The sequence below is a fragment of the Ornithorhynchus anatinus genome, chromosome 12 (assembly GCF_004115215.2).
Source record: "Ornithorhynchus anatinus isolate Pmale09 chromosome 12, mOrnAna1.pri.v4, whole genome shotgun sequence".
Lineage (NCBI taxonomy): Eukaryota > Metazoa > Chordata > Mammalia > Monotremata > Ornithorhynchidae > Ornithorhynchus > Ornithorhynchus anatinus.
The window spans coordinates 17991129-18008314 of NC_041739.1; positions in this window are offsets into that span (position 1 = coordinate 17991129).

The window sequence follows — 17186 nt, forward strand, 5'->3', positions numbered from 1 at the left end:
GAGCTGGTCAACATGCTGCATTCTTCATATCCATCTGGTACCGTGTGAAAACTGGGAGTGGAGGGACATTTAATACCGCAGCTAATTCTGGGAGTTGAATTTTAGCAGCCATCACAGTCCGTCAGACTAATTTCCAGAATCAGTCACCAGAATCTAAGGTTAACAAGCGTTAGTGAACATGCTGAGTCCATTCAAATAATCTCCCCTGGATACAGTGGTTTCTGAAAAAAATTTAGTATATTAAATACTTATATTCTCCAACCAGATTGCTAGAAAGCATGAATTTACAGTATTTTTCCAATGAATCTGGGAACTTATTTTGACCCTACTAAATAGCTCTATTCTATACTAGCAAACTCACCAGTGTCACTCTTACTGAAGTCTCATACAGCTGTACATGCAATGTCCTATCAAATGGCCTGGGTTTGTTAGATGTCTGTTTGAAGACTTCATTTTTAAACGTATTGGAAAAACCTCTTTATCAAAATAACTCTAGTCAGACAGCTGTCTTTGGATTCCAAGTTGAAATTACTGATGGAGATTTTCCTGTGTATATTACTAGAAGTAATCTTGGAGGCCAGTTTCAGAACAGTGGCTTTCAAATGACTGTTGTTCTGTTGAATATGACTTCAAATACCCACTCGCAAGCTGAGTTGGTAAGATTTAGAGTGCAATTTGAGATGAATGGTAGAGTCTTCTGTGCCCCTTTTGTCAGTTCTGTGACTGCTATGACCGTGTCCATCTGGTGTGTCACTGTGGGCACCTGTAGCCATCATAGCAGCTGTTGTGCCTGACCCTTTCCAGTATTCAAAGGATGTTTTGAATATAAATAGTCCCATTTCAAAGACTAAAAAAGCTGGCCTTTTCAAATGTGACTTGGATTTTTTAGGTAAACTTTTGTTCTTTCTATTTTTTGCCATGTACCTTTCTAATACTTCTGGCAGTAAATTCCATTTCTACTTTGGCCTGAACCTTAGTCAGTGGATCCAAAAAAGGGGCTTTCATTTTCATCCAGCTCACAGCACTCTCTGAGAGACCTATGTACCGATGGGACATGCAGGTATTTGCAACCTATTGGGTAAGAACTGAGTGGTTGGAAAAAAGATTGATTTAATAACTTAAGTGCAGTCTTGTGTACAGGACCCATTAGAGTAACATTGAGTGGCAACTCAGGAATATTACAACCCTAAGTTGTAGTAAACATCATTAGCCACATCTGGTGGTCAGAGTTTTCCAGTATTTCATCCAGCCGGCTGGACCCGTCTTTTTACATTAGTGCATTAGGCCTCATGGTGTTATTTTGCCAAATCCTGCTTTTCATCTTTACAAAACAGAGTCATTTGGCAAGTGAAAAGACAGTTTGGGATTTCATATTGAAGGTGAAATGCATTTAGTCAAAATTACAGGGCCTGTAAATGGATCTACTCAAGCTGGTTAGTACCCTAAAGGACATCATAAATGGAAGAAAATGATGGGCTAGGTTTGAGAATAAGAAAGGTGCAAAGATCTGCTGCGTCTTAGTGTGGGGAGGATTATTAAAGTAATTACCTGGCTTGGCATGTTAAGTGGAATGCTCCTTTTTTATTCAGGTCAGTCAAATCCCCTCACCTCCCATCATCATTACTTGGTGAGAAACATGGGATGGAACCCCCAAGTGATTCAGTGTTCTTTCCAGCCTGCTTTTCAGTCACACAACATTTAGAAAGTGTAACGTCTTTGAAGCAGGATGATTTAGATTATTTAGACCAGTAAAAAATAGGCAAAATAAGATTCTGTGCTTTCAGGACAATTCATATTCAACAGAATAAATCTACTAAATGTGCTCAGCAACAGCAGAAGGCTACAATGAATTGACTCAGTTTCTATTGGCAGAGTAACACTATTTGTGTGTAGAGAGAGAATAACATGGAGAGAAAGCAAAATGCTTTTCTTAATTCAGAAAAGGAGTTTTAGAAGGTCATTTCCTCAGAACAGAAAACATTAGACTTCCACTAATTTTGAGAAGATTGTTTATTCCACCCCACTGAATGAGTAAATAACTCACTTGTGTAAGCAGTTACCTTTTATTGTTCCATGATGTTTGTAGATATTGCAAAGTGTTAGTTAAATTAAGATCTGAAGTGTTTCTTTACGAAGTGGGAGAAAACTCAAAATATGACATTTTTTCCTGGATTTGTCTTTCTCAGACTTCAGCCAATAGGAAAGATGAAAATAGTGCAGTGAATTAGGTGTCCCCTGCCCAGATAGTGGAGATAGTGGAACAAAAAGCAGTTGGTCAAATTATTTTCAGGTAAGAATGATTAATTTTGACCAACACTGTCTATAATTTTGAAGATGGAACAGTTGGAAACTAGTGAAGAGAGTATGCAATTCACTACAGGTTGTTGCACTCTTTTAAAATTATAGATGCAGATTTGAGACATTTTCTTACCATGAAAAGTGATCTGACAGTGCTCACTTTGGGCTGGAGTTTGCTGATGATCAGCCTTGGAAGCGGTTCCAGAGGCCTGTACTTTGAGGAAAAATCCTGCCACTTTTTGGCCTTGAGGGTGTAGAAAAGCATACTGGGCAGGTTCAGTAACAGATTTGCCAGTAGCTGAACCATTAAGGAAAGGCCATGCATATCTGAAAACCCATCCCATCCCAGCCCCACAGCACTTATATACAGAGACTGCTACTCTTCCCCTTCCCTATCTGTAATTCATTTTATTGTCTGTCTGCCCCTTTAGACTGTAGGTTTCATGTTGGCAGAGCTCATGCCTATGGGTTGTATTGCCCTCCACTCTCCAAAGTGTTTAGTACAGTGCTCTCAGTAAATAATGATGATGATGGCATTTGTTAAGTGCTTACTATGTGCAAAGCACTGTTCTAAGTGCTGGGGGATACAAGGTGATCAGGTTGTCCCACATGGAGCTCACAAGTAAATAGCACTGATTAATAAGGAACCTTGGAGCAGGGAGACACTAGTGGTGTCCAGAATAAAGGTGCCAATTGCCTGGATTTGGGCACTCCTGCACCTTTCTCAGTACAAATTAAGCACTAGAGAGAAACAAGTTTTCAGGGTAATAATAATAATAATGTTGGTATGTGTTAAGCACTTACTATTTGCAGAGCACTGTTCTAAGTGCTGGGGTAGATACAGGGTACTCAGGTTGTGTCCCCTGAGGCTCACAGTTAATCCCCATGTTACAGATGACGTAAATGAGGTACAGAGAAGTTAAGTGACTTGTCCACAGTCACACAGCTGACAAGTGGCAGAGCTGGGATTAGAACCCATGACCTCTGACTCCCAAGCCCAGGCTCTTTCCACTGAGCCACGCTGTTAGTGCACAGGCCAGAGGCAAAAAGTCTGACAGCCTTGTACAAAAGGACTTTCTCACCAGAAGCTTCTTTTTCTCATATTAACCATGAAGACTGAAACAGTTTTTTAAATTTTTTTTTAATGGCAATTGTTAAGCACTCACTATGCACCAGGTGCTGTACTTAAGCACTGGTCTAGATACAAGACAGGTTGGACACAGCCCCCATCCCACATAGGGCTCACAACCTTAATCCCCTTTTTACAGATGAGTAACTGAGGCACAGAGAAGTTAAGTGACTTGTGCAAGAGTCACTCAGCAGACAAGTGGTGGAGCCAGGATTAGAACCCAGGTACTATGACTCCCAGGTCTGTTCTCTTTTCTGTTGGGTCACACTGCTTTTCAGTTTTCTCGACAAACTTTTATAAAGACTTAGAATAATCAATTGTATTTCATGAAGCATTGTTAGTATTTTCAAAGTACCACGGAATTAGTAAGTTTTCTAAAAAAAAACAAAACCCAAGAATTATTTTTCTTGACACCTATGAAGTAACCTTTTAATGTGACTCATGATCCTAGATAGGTGAACTTCGTCTAATTTTTACTGGAAAATTTAGATTCCAGATAAACTAATTTCAAACAGAAACTTTGCTATCCATGGTGGATTTGCTAATGATTTATGAGCAGTAATACGAATACTTCATAAAATAAGGATCATAAGCAATGAAGCTTTAGAATGTAGCAAAGCAATGTTTACCTCATCATACTACTCCTGGGTCAAACACATAAGAAGAAACAGACGATAGCTGGATACCTAAATAGCTACTTTGTGGTCAGCGGAAATGGAGAAAGCATAAGCAGAGTGGATAAAAAAACATTTTAAAGACAGAGTGAAGCAAAAACCCCAAACCACTTGTCATAGTCATGGACAGTTAGGAGACAAAAGCATAAACAGATCAGTCTTGTTGTAATTAGAATAATAATTATAGCATTTGTTAAGTGCTTACTATGTGCCAAGCACTTTTCTAAATGCTGAGGTAGATACAAGGTAATCAGTTTGTCCCACGAGGGGCACACAGTCTTAATCCCTATTTTACGGACGAGGTAAGTGAAGCCCAGAGGAGTAAAATGACTTTCCCATGGTCACACAGCAAACAAGTGGTGGAGCTGGGAATAGAACCCGTGACCTTCTGACTCCCAGGCCCATGCTCTATCCACTAGGCAATGCTGCTTCTCACTCCTGAAATCATTCCTGAGGGCAGGAATTTTGATCAGATCAAGATGGGAAGAAGGAGAAAAGAAAATGGTGTCAGGCACCCTTGTTAGCCACTGCACGAGTACCTCAAAGAGGAATCTCTGAATGCACATGATCAGGAAGGTATTATTGGTCTCTTCAGCCACCTTTATATCCATTTTTGCAAAACTTTCCTTGTTGGAGGCATCATCCTCAATCCCAGTGGACAGTTGAATATTCTTAAGGGCATGTAAATTTACTACTGTTAGATTGTACGAGCAATGTGCATATATTTGTATTTAAGTGCCTATAAATCACTACAACATCCTAGTTCATGATGCTCTTCTGTCCAAAATCCCATTAGCTGTTTTAAAATTAGTGACATTCCAGGTAAATTCAGATTTCATAATAGCACCAACATATAGTGCCAATGGACCATTTATTGGTTAATACAACATCCTAGGAAGGACATGCTGAGGCAGGGAATCCCACTGCCATGGTTACCTGAGGGGTAGTTTCCCCCCAAATACTAATAATGGTTTTGTTAAACACTTACTCTGTTGCCACACACTGTGCTAAGCAATAGGGTAGATTAGACAATCAAACTAGAATAGATTATATATATATAAGATTTGATTAGACTACAGCAATCCTTGTCCCTTACAGGGCTCATGGTCCAAAGAGAGGGAGAATGGGTATTTAATCCCCATTTTACAGTTTCCAGTTAAGAAATTGACAAAGAATCAGTCAATTAATCAATGACATTTATTAGACACTGTGTGCAAAGCACTGTATTAAGTGATTGGGAAAGTACAATACAATAGAGTTGATTGACATGATTTCCAGCCACAAGGAGTTTACAGTCTACTGGAAATCAAGTGGTTCTCCCATGGCCACCCAGCAGCCAAGAGGTCATTTGGGAATAGAATCCAAATCTGTCACCAGGGCCATGTTGCTCCTGGGTCAACTGCTCCACATTCCCTTGCTCTGGAATCCTACTCAGGTACCTGAACCTGCTCTCTTACTGGTGGTGTCCAGATTCCTGCATTCTAACCTTACTCACTGGAGCCCTCCTAATCTTTGATGGAGATAGAGAGGCTAATAGCAGTCAGTGCAGTACCCCTCCAAGCTGCTCCTGCATCAGAACAGGGTCTCCCTAGGGTAATACAATTCTGTCCAATCTGCTGCCAGGACCAATCAATCAATCAATCAATCAATCAATCAGATTTATTGAGAGTTTACTGTGTGCAGAAGACTATACTAAACACTTGAAAAAGTACAATAAAACAGAGTTAACAGACGTATTCCCTGCTCACAGAGAGTTTGCAGTCTAGAAGGGGATACAGATATTAAAATAAATGAATTACAGGTATGCACATAAGTGTTGTGGGACTGAGGGCGGGGTGAAGAAACGGGAGTAAATCCAAGCATAGAGGTGATGCAGAAGGGAGTGGGAGAAGGAGAAATGGGACTGGAAGGCCTTCTGGAGGAGGTATATCCTCTCAATAAGCCTTTGAAGGGGGAGAGAGTAATTGTTGGGTATGACAGGGAAGGTGTTCCTGGCCAGAGGCAGGATGTGGGCGAGAGGTAGGCAGCAAAATAGATGAGATCAAGGTACAGTGGGTAGGTTGGCATTATGAGAACTGAGTGTGTGTACTGAGTTGCAGTAGGAGAGCAGTGAAGTAAGGTAGGAGGGAGCAAGGCAATTGAATGTTTTAAAACTGATGGTAAGGAGTTTCTGTTGAAGAAACATATATGTGGAATTATGAGGGTGATGATCCCTTTTTTTATAGATTATTTCTCAAATGGTCAGATTGAAATCTAGAATTCCTACTGATAGTCTACAGCATTTATAGAGAAATTACTGAAATAATCTCCCTTCCCTGATTTGTCTCCACTACTGCTTCAGCACTTTCTGACCCCATAAACATTTGACTACTTGGCTTCCACCACCTAGTAGTATTCATGAACAGAATTACATTGCTTCCTCCTATTTTCAATTTATTTGAGCATCTACTCCCCTACTATATTGTAAGCTCCTTGAGGACAAGGATCATGTCTTCTAAAGCCATGGCACTCTTCCAAGTGATTAAAACAGTGTTCTACATAGGGTAAGCACTCAATAACTACTATCATTTAATGGATTTACATCTAGTAGGGGTGAATAGCTTTAAAATAAATTACAGTTAGGAGGAAGTAATTATGTATAAAGAAAAGTACATAAGTGCTCCAGGGGTGGAAGAGGGTGTGAAGACTCAACTGCCTAGATGAGTGTGAAATTGCTGAAGTGGCTGTTCAAGAGACTAGGGGATAGGGAGAGTTTATTAAAAACACTTGTCATGAAACTGGTTCCAAATTCAATGTGCTGGTTCATTCCATGACTCGCTAAAGGAAACATATGCCTGGGTGATTCATTTGGGTAATAATCTCCTGTCATATCCCAATATAACGTGTCTGAGTGTAGCATTTTAATCTGAATATCTAGAAAGGGAAATAGTTGAAAGTACACTTTAGGGCCTATGCTCAGTAATGCTACCAAGCCATAATCTTAAGTACTGAAGGACCTCATTTTAAGTCTGGACAGTACTTCTCTGCTTCACTGAACATGTCCTCATCTAGTTAAAAATATAGTTTAAGTAAAATGCCAACCCAACCTTAGTAGTCTATCATACATCATTGCTTTTACTTCTAAATTTGAATTGGTTTCATAGAGCCCTTCAAATTTTTGGTAATCTGTAGCAATGAATGCCTGCAAATGTAGTAAACGAGTAGAGTACCTACCACTGAGAAAGCTTTGGCTGTGGTTCAGTATATGGTGCTCAGGAATCTAAAAGAGGGGGCAAAATTAGAGCCAAGAATGGGTTACTCTTAATCAAACAGGTGTTATAAACCAGACTGTAGAACTGTGTCAAACACTGTGCTGGATTTAGATAAACGTATCTCACACACAGTCTTTTTCTCACAGAGGACTCTGTATAAGAGGTAAGGGGAGCACTTATTGTTCTCCCCATTTTGTAGAGGTAGAAAATGAGGCAAAGGGAAGTTAAGGGATTTTCTCTTGGATTAGATTAGAACCCTGGTCTCCCGATTCCCAGGTTTTTGCACTTTCCAGGGAGCCAAACTGTGTTGCTGTCCCTTGACCACCTGTTGTTGGGAAATAAAGGAAATACAATACATCCTACATCCTACTGTCCTCTGGAAGTGCCGTGGGTTATCTTTCTCATTTTGTTCAATTAAAGGAGTTATTTAATTCCTAAATTTCCTTCCAGGGGAGACCTTCCTCTTAGCAATGATTTTTTGAAGGGCTGAGTCTTATTGAAACCTCAGCTTTGCCTCTGAGCCTGGCAGGTTGACCCCTCCCCCCCTCCCAAAAAAAAATTCAAATGCTCACCAGCTTCAGGAGGACTAGGAGGTAAGAAAGGAATGACAGACTTTGAAATGGAGAGAATCTAATTTCTTGGGTTTTTTTAATTGATTAACCATATAAAACTGATATGGTCAAAGAGAATCCATACAATCAAGCAAGATGCAAAGGTGACAACATACAAAGGTGGCAAGGTTGTGAAAGAATTACCACAAGCAGACAGAATATTTTCTCTTTGGAGGGGCAAGCCTATTGGCATTTAGTCAGGATAATAATCTGAAACTAGTGATTATAAAAAGAAAATTGTGAATATATGCTTATGTATGGAAAGTTCATATATAAATAATAGCTCTATTCTATTTGCTTTGGGACCTTTTATAAATCAACCTAAAACAATTGCCTTACATACTGACAGATATTTCGCTTCTAGGCAGATAGCTTTGCCAAGCTCCAAATTATAATCACCTTTCATGAATAGATTATGAGAACTGTCTAATGTGGAACACCATACAGTTTTCTCTTTACCTCAGGAATCCTGCAGTAAAAAGATCACATGATTTGTTTAATTACTAAATGGTATTGGTCCCAGATTTTCTGACAGGCTAAACAGTACAGTTTCTGGCTACTGAACACAATATCAGTCACTCATTGTTATGTGTGCCTTTAAGGAAAAATTTAATGACAAAATTCAGAGATCTTTTATTGTTGTTGAAGGGTGAAAATCTCTTTAGAAAAGTGTCCTAACTTCCCCCTAAACGTGTTTTGTTTTTAATCACTTTGAAGACCTTTTCACCTTCATTTATTTATATTGGTAGAAGCCACATCAAGAATACCAACATGTCTTTGAAAATATAAACAAAGCGTATCACTGAATTTGGTTATGTAAAGTTTGGTTAAATAAAGTTCAAGATCAAACTAGAGGTACTTCAGGAAATAGGGTTATCTAATCAATTCTAAAAGGCAAGGCTTAAATCTGGTTCAGGGGTGAAATCAATTCACAGGAGGAAAGGAAAGAGAAAAACAAGGGGAAAATGAGTGCTTTCAGTTGTATTCAAGATAGGTTTAATGCCAGCAAGAGCTAATCAACTTGTATAACTCTCACTGAAAAAAGTGTGAATGACCAACTAATAATATCTTCCACTTCTTGTGCATTTCAAGATTGTCTTTGCCTTGGTATGGGTGGCCACTTGAAGTACTCATTGTGGTTCTCTAATCTGTCTCTTCATATCCCAATCTTTAGGGAGTCTCTTCTCCAAGAAAGTAATCCCTCCCCTGATTGTCGCATGCTGGCTGGCAAAAGTCTGCTGCTGTGTTACATTCTGGGAGACTGTTTCCCTGTCTGCCGTTAAAATATCCTCCTTGCCTGTGTTTACTGACACCCAAGTCACTTTACTTAGTGGCTACCTGGGTATCTTGAAGTTATCCATTCTGTCCCACGTTGGAGAACCAAGTAACTCATTGTTAGTGATCGTATCTTCCCATCTGATACAGGAGTGTGAACCGAAGGGGCCAGTGATGAGACTGCTTAGAAAGCTTTGTATGGAAAGCCTAATTCTGTTAGGTTTACCTGAAACCTAAAGCACCCTTCTCACCCAACCCAGTCAACACCCAGCCAAGTGTTTCACTCAGTAAATCAGGCAGGGTCGGTGCCTGGGTGACTTCACTCCCATAGTTATCCAATGAGGTACATTTCTGGTGCCCAGGGACTGTCCAAGGCAGGGTTGGGTGCTAGAACTGATGGAGCTGCCCTTGCTAGGCAGCCTTGAGTGCTTTATTTATTTTCTTTTATTGCTACAGAGAAAGGTAATGCCCGATAAGTGTTAATTGATGATGACTATTATTGTGCATTGGTGAACATACTTGAATGGGATTGGCTTCTGTATAACCCCCATTTCAGTGAATATCTCCCTGCTACCTCTTTGCAACACCTGCTAATTGACCTAAGTGCAAAGCATTTTCCCGAAGATAGTACTTTCTAGATTCTTTTTTTCTTTTACAAGCCAATTATTTTTTTCATGTTAGTGAATATGGAGCTAGATTCTCCAAGCATTAGCAATAGGGGAAGAGGATCCTGGTAAGGGTGGACTAGGAAGGTAAAGAAATTTTCTCTCTCCTGCAGAGGCACTACGTGCCGCTAGTATTCTTAGGCTACCGTGCCCTCAAACTGGTGGAGATGGCATAAAGCCGAGGAGTGGCAAGGTGAGACAAGGAGGAGAGTCCTTAGGCTGAATTTTACTATAGTAGTGGCTGGCAAACTCTCCCTTAATCCACACATTAGAAGACTGCCTATGGCTAGGAAATTACTGAAATCATGAGTCTTGTTAAGCCTCTGTAGAGCTCAAAATAAAACCAAGTCCCTCCCTAGTACTAAGTAAAATGCTTAGGGCACTGCTTCACTTTGCCAGCCTATTGTGAACATTGAATGCCTAATAACTACTATTGTTAGGACCTGGCTTTTTTTGTATCAGATGAATCAATGATATCATTGAGTGCTTACTATGATACAGTATAACAAACTCGCAACAGAATGCCTTTATCACCTCCTTAAAAAGCATTCAGGAGAATATTACTTCTTGTCAATTGACTGTTTGTACACCATTTTATTAGTTAAGCATTATTTTTTAACCAGTCAGAGACACAGGAAATTCAAGACAAGAGTAGAAACAATAAATTTAAAAAATCAATGCAGGGGATGACAGAACTTCTAATATATGCAGAGAGAACAATTTTGGTTTTCAGCCTTATTGATCTCCAAAGTAGTAAGTAGCTCTGTGAACTGTGAATGAATAACTAAAGAACTAGGGTAAGATGTTTTACAATTTAAAGGCTAGAATTTAGCAGTATAAATGTGTACGCACCCCCAGTTCATTTTCATTTCTGTCTGATTCCTGATTACCTGGCTGGTTTCTTCATTTGAATCTCCCCTGACAGAACACGTGTGAGTATGTGCAACTATCAAAAGTGAATATAATTTCTATGCCAAGCATCAGAGCTCTTTCTAAAATGGATGTGCAGGTAGGTGACTTATGGTAATGACATACTCAGCAGAGGTGGAGTGTCATATTTATTTTAAGCCAGGACAGGAAATATGAAAGAATTCATCTATTGAGGTAGTCAAATAATTTGGACATATTTTTGATCAGATTTGTGTGTGGAAGGAGAGGAATGGCTATCCTCAACACAAGAAATGGAAAGTTAAAATTTTTCCTTATGAATCACCTGTCTTCTGAACTCATGCATAGATTTTGCAGGATACCAGGGAACATCTCACTGGGTTAAGAAATTGCATTCAAATCACCCTTAGCTGTAAAGCTGTTGCCTAACGAGAAAAGAGAGCATTTCAATTGTTTTCAGACTCATGGCTAATTAAAATGGGAGTGATGTACTCCAACCCATAAAAGAAGAGCAATTGTGATGAATAGAAATAAGGAGTAATGGGGTTTCTAATAAAAACCCCTCATTTCCAGATCTAACAGTTACATGTCTGATCACTTGAACTTGGCCAATGCATCAATCAAATAATGGGGCAGGCAGCAGAGGAATTGTTCCTCCATTAGATTGTAAATTACTCGAGGGAAGGGATCATATCTACTTGTTGTATTTTGCCAAGCAATTAGTACAGTTCCCTGCACATAGAAGCAGCATGGCATACTGGAGAGAGCCCAGGCCTGGGAGTCAGAAGTTCATGAGTTCTAATCCTGGCTCCGCCATTTGTCTGCTGTGTGACCTTGGGCAAGTCACTTCACTTCTCTGGGCCTCAGTTCCCTCTTCTGTAAAATGGGGATTAAGACCGTGAGCCCCACATGGGACAGGGACTGTGTCCAACCCAATTTGCCTGTATCCACCCCAGCTCTTAATACAGTGCTTGGCATATAGTAAGCACTTAACAAATGCCATAATTATTATTACAGTGCCTGGCACACAGTAAGTGCTTACCACAGTTATTACTCAATAAATGAAATGGATTGATTGATTGAGGAAAAGGATGGGATGGGGAAAGACCATTGTAGAAGCAGCTTCTGGAGAGAGATGCTTTAGGGGAATTTGGTGAAAACCAGCAAAATGTTCTGTTAGAGCCCCAGCTATGGAAACTTCAACACTGTTCAACTACGGAGAGACCATGACAGAGAGAGCCAAGAGGGGTTGGCTGTAACTCCCCATTATTCCCACTGGCCAAGACTCTTTCCCCATCTCCCCTGCAGTTCCTCCCCAAAGCTTCCCTGTCCACTCTCCTCTCAGCCCCAACAGATAGTGGAATCTGCATAGTAGAACTAGGATTCTGCTGTTTTCCAGTCTAATTTGGCTCAAACCCCAAGAGACACTAGGTATCTGAGGATGCAACAGCAGAGCAAAAATGTGTCCCAATGTCCCAGGTCTGTGGCATTTAGCGCAACACATAGAAAGCCCAAACATTCTCTGCTTGAGCCCTGTGACGTCACTGCCCAACCTGGGAACACAGAGGAAGGAAATAGGGTCTTTTTTGCTAAGTTAATTGTGTTTTCCCTACCATACTTCCCACTCTTCTTGAGTTGTACCACAAGATTTTTCCCGTTGGCTTAGTCATCTTAACTTAGTCATGTAGACAACTGGACAAATATTAAGTGAATTTACTAAGTCAATAAAATATTTTGTGTGGGAATCGGCACATATTATTTTCTGTATGAAGTCTGGGCGTATGATTCACATGCTCAGAGAAGGGGAGGAATTTAGAGAAAATCACCAGTTAATCAGGAAACCTTTTTTCATGAAAGAAATGGGATTTCAGAAGATCTTACAATGAAAGCATAGAGAAGCCTTGCCAAACAGGTAAGAAATAGGAGTACACTTCCACAAAGATGGCAATTAATAATGGTACTGATTGTGATGTTTCTTAAGTCCTTGCTTTGTGGCCAATACTGTAGTAAGTGTTGAGCAGGTAAAGTACAACTCATCAGACACAATCACTGTCCTACCTGGGACTCAAAACTCTGGAAGCAATGGCACCACTTGGATTTCTCCCTGTTGGGCAAAACCAGTTTTTTCATCCATTCTAGTTTTGAGTGGACTCAAAACTTCTGCGCTAACCAGTCAGTTCTCCAAAGCCTGCACTGAAAGCCCCCTGCTCACCCCTGCCCCAACCTCTTTTCAGTCCCTTTTTTATGATGAATAGTGGGCAGTATGCATTCCAAGCACAGGCTGAAGCTTGGCAGTAGATTTGGAGTCAGGGCTGGAATTTACAGAGAGAGGCATTAGCTGGTCATGCAGGAGATGTTAAGAGAGTGCGGGCAGGTGAGTAGGAAGATGCAGGTGCCAAGAAAACATAAGAAGTCTGGATAAGTACCAGCTTAGTGAAGTTTTAAGCAAAATGTCCAGTGGCTTGCACACAGTGTCAATAAATTTAAATTGGGCAGTGGGTTCTTTCCTGTAGAAGTTTTGATGAAAATATCACCAGAGGTACGGCGTACAGTGCCAGTACCGGAAAGCCATGGTGTCATTTGACATTTAGATGAACAGCCTTGTTTCTTCAGAGAATTTGAGATTTCAAGGATGCTAATTGCTTCATGAAATCTTGAATCTCCTGCTTCCACTAGGAGGGAAAGAGAGTTGGACTTCCCAAGAACTTGAACAATAGCAACTTTGACTCCTCTGGTAGATTTGCCAAAGAACTCAATGTGCCCACTATAATTTTCCCCACTCCATTTCTGGGAAATATGGGAAATTTTGAGTCATTTTCATGTCCCTCAATATTTCCGTGTGCTGGAGTAATAAAAAGAGTGAGAAGCAGTGTTGCCTAGTGGATAGAGCACAGGCCTGGAGTCAGAGGACCTGGTTTCTAATCTCAGGTCTACCAGTTGTCTGCTGTGTGACCTTGGGAAGTCACTGAACTTATCTGTGCCTCAGTTTTATGTAAAATCAGTCTTTCAATCAATGGTATTTATTGAGCACTTACTGTGTGCAGAGCGTGATAGCAAGCACATGGGAGGGGGTTAAGACTATGAACGCCATGTGGGACATTGACTGTGTCAAACCTGATTTACTTTTCTTTACCACAGCACTTAGTGCAGTGTCTGGTAATAATATTAATAATGATAGTATTTGTTAAGTGCTTACTATGTACCAAGCACTGTTCTAAGGGCTGAGATAGATACAAGGTTTTCCCACATGGGGCTCACAGGCGTCATCCCCATTTTCCAGATGTGTTAAATGAGGCACAGAGAAGTTGTCACTTGCCCAAAGTCACACAGCTGACAAGTGGAAGAGGTGGGATACCTGTTAAGTGTTTAACAAATGCCATAAAAAAAATTGACTCCAGTTCAGAGATCCCCAGTTTGGTTGGGTAAACATGGTCCAATTTTAACTTAATCTTTTATCAGTATTTCAATAGGTTGTCTCATCTCTGTCCTAGCAACTCAGGGACTTTTTAAATTTCAATTTTTAAGACCTCTACCCCTGCAGGCTCAAGATTTTACCTAATTATTTCTACCCCATTAACACTCCTAGCCTTTACCTCTCTTCCAGCCAAGAGTCAATCAATCAAGCCATTTTATTTACTGAGCACTAAGGGCAGAGCACTATATTTGGGAGAGCATACTACAGCAGAATTAGCAGATACGTTCCCTGTCCATTAATGAGTTTACAGAGTAGAGGGGGAGATGGACATTAATATGAATAAGTAATTTGAAATACATAATTTAAAGATATGTACGTAAGTGCCATGGGGTTGGGAGTGGAGGAAGTATCAAATGTCTAAAGTTCACAGATCCAAATCATGTCCCTTATTAGTTGTTTTTGTGGCATATCAGTTTGTGTGGTGAAATTTGTGAGCCCATGCGGCTGTTAATTGAAAGGTTGGTGATTGGTGCCCACCCAGGGACGGGAGGTTTATTTAGACTTTAAGCATACTGTGGGTAGGGAACATGACTGACTCCCAAATGCTTAGTACAGTGCTCTGCACATAGTAAGTGCTCAATAAATATGACTGATTGACTTACATATAGCTAGTTAAGTACTCCTGTTGCTGCTGATTAACTAGTGAAAGTTTGTAGTCTGGGACTTTCGTGTCTATTTGCTGTGCTCGGTTTAGAAACACAATCACCAAATGCTGATAGCATCAGGAGTGATTTCTCTTCTTTGTCATGTCTCCTGCTTTACCTTCTTGTACTGGATTCCGTTCAATTTTTGTCTTAACAAGGTGGCCAGCATGAAGTGGCTCTTTAGCAGCTGGGATTGCTACTGCCTCTGAGGCTGTTCCTACTGCAATGATTGATTAATTTTAATTTTCAAATCGGAGATAGATATGCTTTGTCTGCAGCACTGAGCTGTTAAAAAGTTTTCCCATCTATCCTGCAACCCTACTTTTCCCTTTTCTGAGTTCAAAGACACACCCAACCTAGATAGAATGTGAGAAGAGGAATTTTCCATTATAACCCGAGATCCAAAAAAAATGTTTTCTCCTTGCTCTTGCCACCAGCCAGGCCAAATCAGATAGCATTCAGAGAGAGATTCTTTCCCCATCTTTCTTCATGTTTGGGATAATGGAAAATGCTTTGTTGATCAGGCCGAGCTCCTGACAGCTGTTTGGTTGGCAGTAGGTAGGGGAATGATTGAACCAAATGCCTGGACGTTGAATAGTTCTTTTTTTTGTTTGATGTTATTGAAAATATTCAACTAGCTCAATTCAGCCAATAGTGTTGCCCTTCATAACTGTATTATTTAATCTTGGAGGAATGCATGCAGGTTGCTTCTCACAGTGTGTTTTCTAGTGGTCTGTTCCTTTGTGATGGATGGGTACTGCAGTTGCTATGTGTAATCGGAGAAGGCCTGGGGCTGGGAGACAGAGTTCACTGCTTCAATTTCACTGTAGTCAGTTTCAATCTCTGGAAAGGTTTTGAAGAGTTTCCTCTGATGGAGAAAACAGTAGTTACGGGTTCTGAATTCTTCTGCAGAGTTTGGATTATTATTTCAATATGGGGTTAAACTGTTTCAATCAATGACATTTCTATTATTTACCTTGAAAGTCTATTTCAGAAATAAAGGGATTTATTCATGGTATTCAGGAAAAATTATTATTTTCTTAACTGAATAGTATTACTGTTCATAATAACACTTGTTTGACACAGAATCACGCTCGCTTGTTGGTTCTGGTCCAGTTGAGTTTTTTGAATTAATGGAACCATCAGATTCAGTATTATCCCTAGGTGGCAAAGGGCCCGGGGGAAATACAAGCTGGTAGGGCTATCAGTCAGCAAGGAAAAGAAAAGAATGTTCAAGTGGAACTATGTGTTGCTATAATAGTTCTGCTCCTCAAATGCCGTCTTCATTGGTTCCAAAAACCAATCTGGTCTATACCAGCCAGCCTCCTGTGGAATAATCAGTTATTACTCTCAGCAGAGTGTCAGGACCCCTTAAGCATGCATTCTTGGGCACTTGCCATGATTCATCCAATCTTAGGAATGGCCTTAATCCCAGTTTTGTTCATTTTATACAGAATATACTTGATTTTACCCTCTTGAAGAGAACTCCCCCTCTCCAAAATTGTGAGTCCCCCATGTAGGACAGGGCCAGTGGTTGATCTCATTACCTTGAATAATAATAATAATGATGATGGTATTTGCTAAGCAGTTACTATGTGCCAAGCACTGTTCTAAGCGCTGGAGTAAATACAAGGTTATCAGGTTGTCTCATGTGGGGCTCACAATCTTAGTCCCCATTTTATAGATGAGGTAACTGAGGCACAGAAAAGTTTAGTGACTTGCCCAAAATCACACAGCTGACAAGTGGCAGAGTTGGAATTCAAACCCATGATCTCTGACTCCCAAGCCCATGCTCTTTCGACTAAGCCATGCTGCTTCTCAGTATGAGAAGCTGAGTCTTGAGTCTTGAATCTACCCCAGTGCTTAGTACAGTGCTAGTTACACTTTAGCACTCAACAAATATTCTTATTATCATTATCATTCCATCACTGTTATGGGAAACATCATTCCTGAGTCAAGCAAATAGTTTATCTTGCCCAGTATTTTTCCTCTGATAATGGCACCACAAACTGCCATGAGATAGCACGATGTGATTCATTCACACCTGATGTTTTGATCCAGTATAAATTCCTGTGCTTATCACCCGCTCCGTAAAGAGGTAGTGTTATCTTTTATTTGCTTCAAATGTACCATCCTCAAAGTTGCTGTTAGATTATATGAACAACAATTTGAGGTTTACCAATTCAAAATACTTAAAAATTGTAGACTTCAGTCGTACCCAATCTCAACAAATTCTTTCCAGACTAAAGAGTCTTAGTCTTTTCCATCTACTTCCA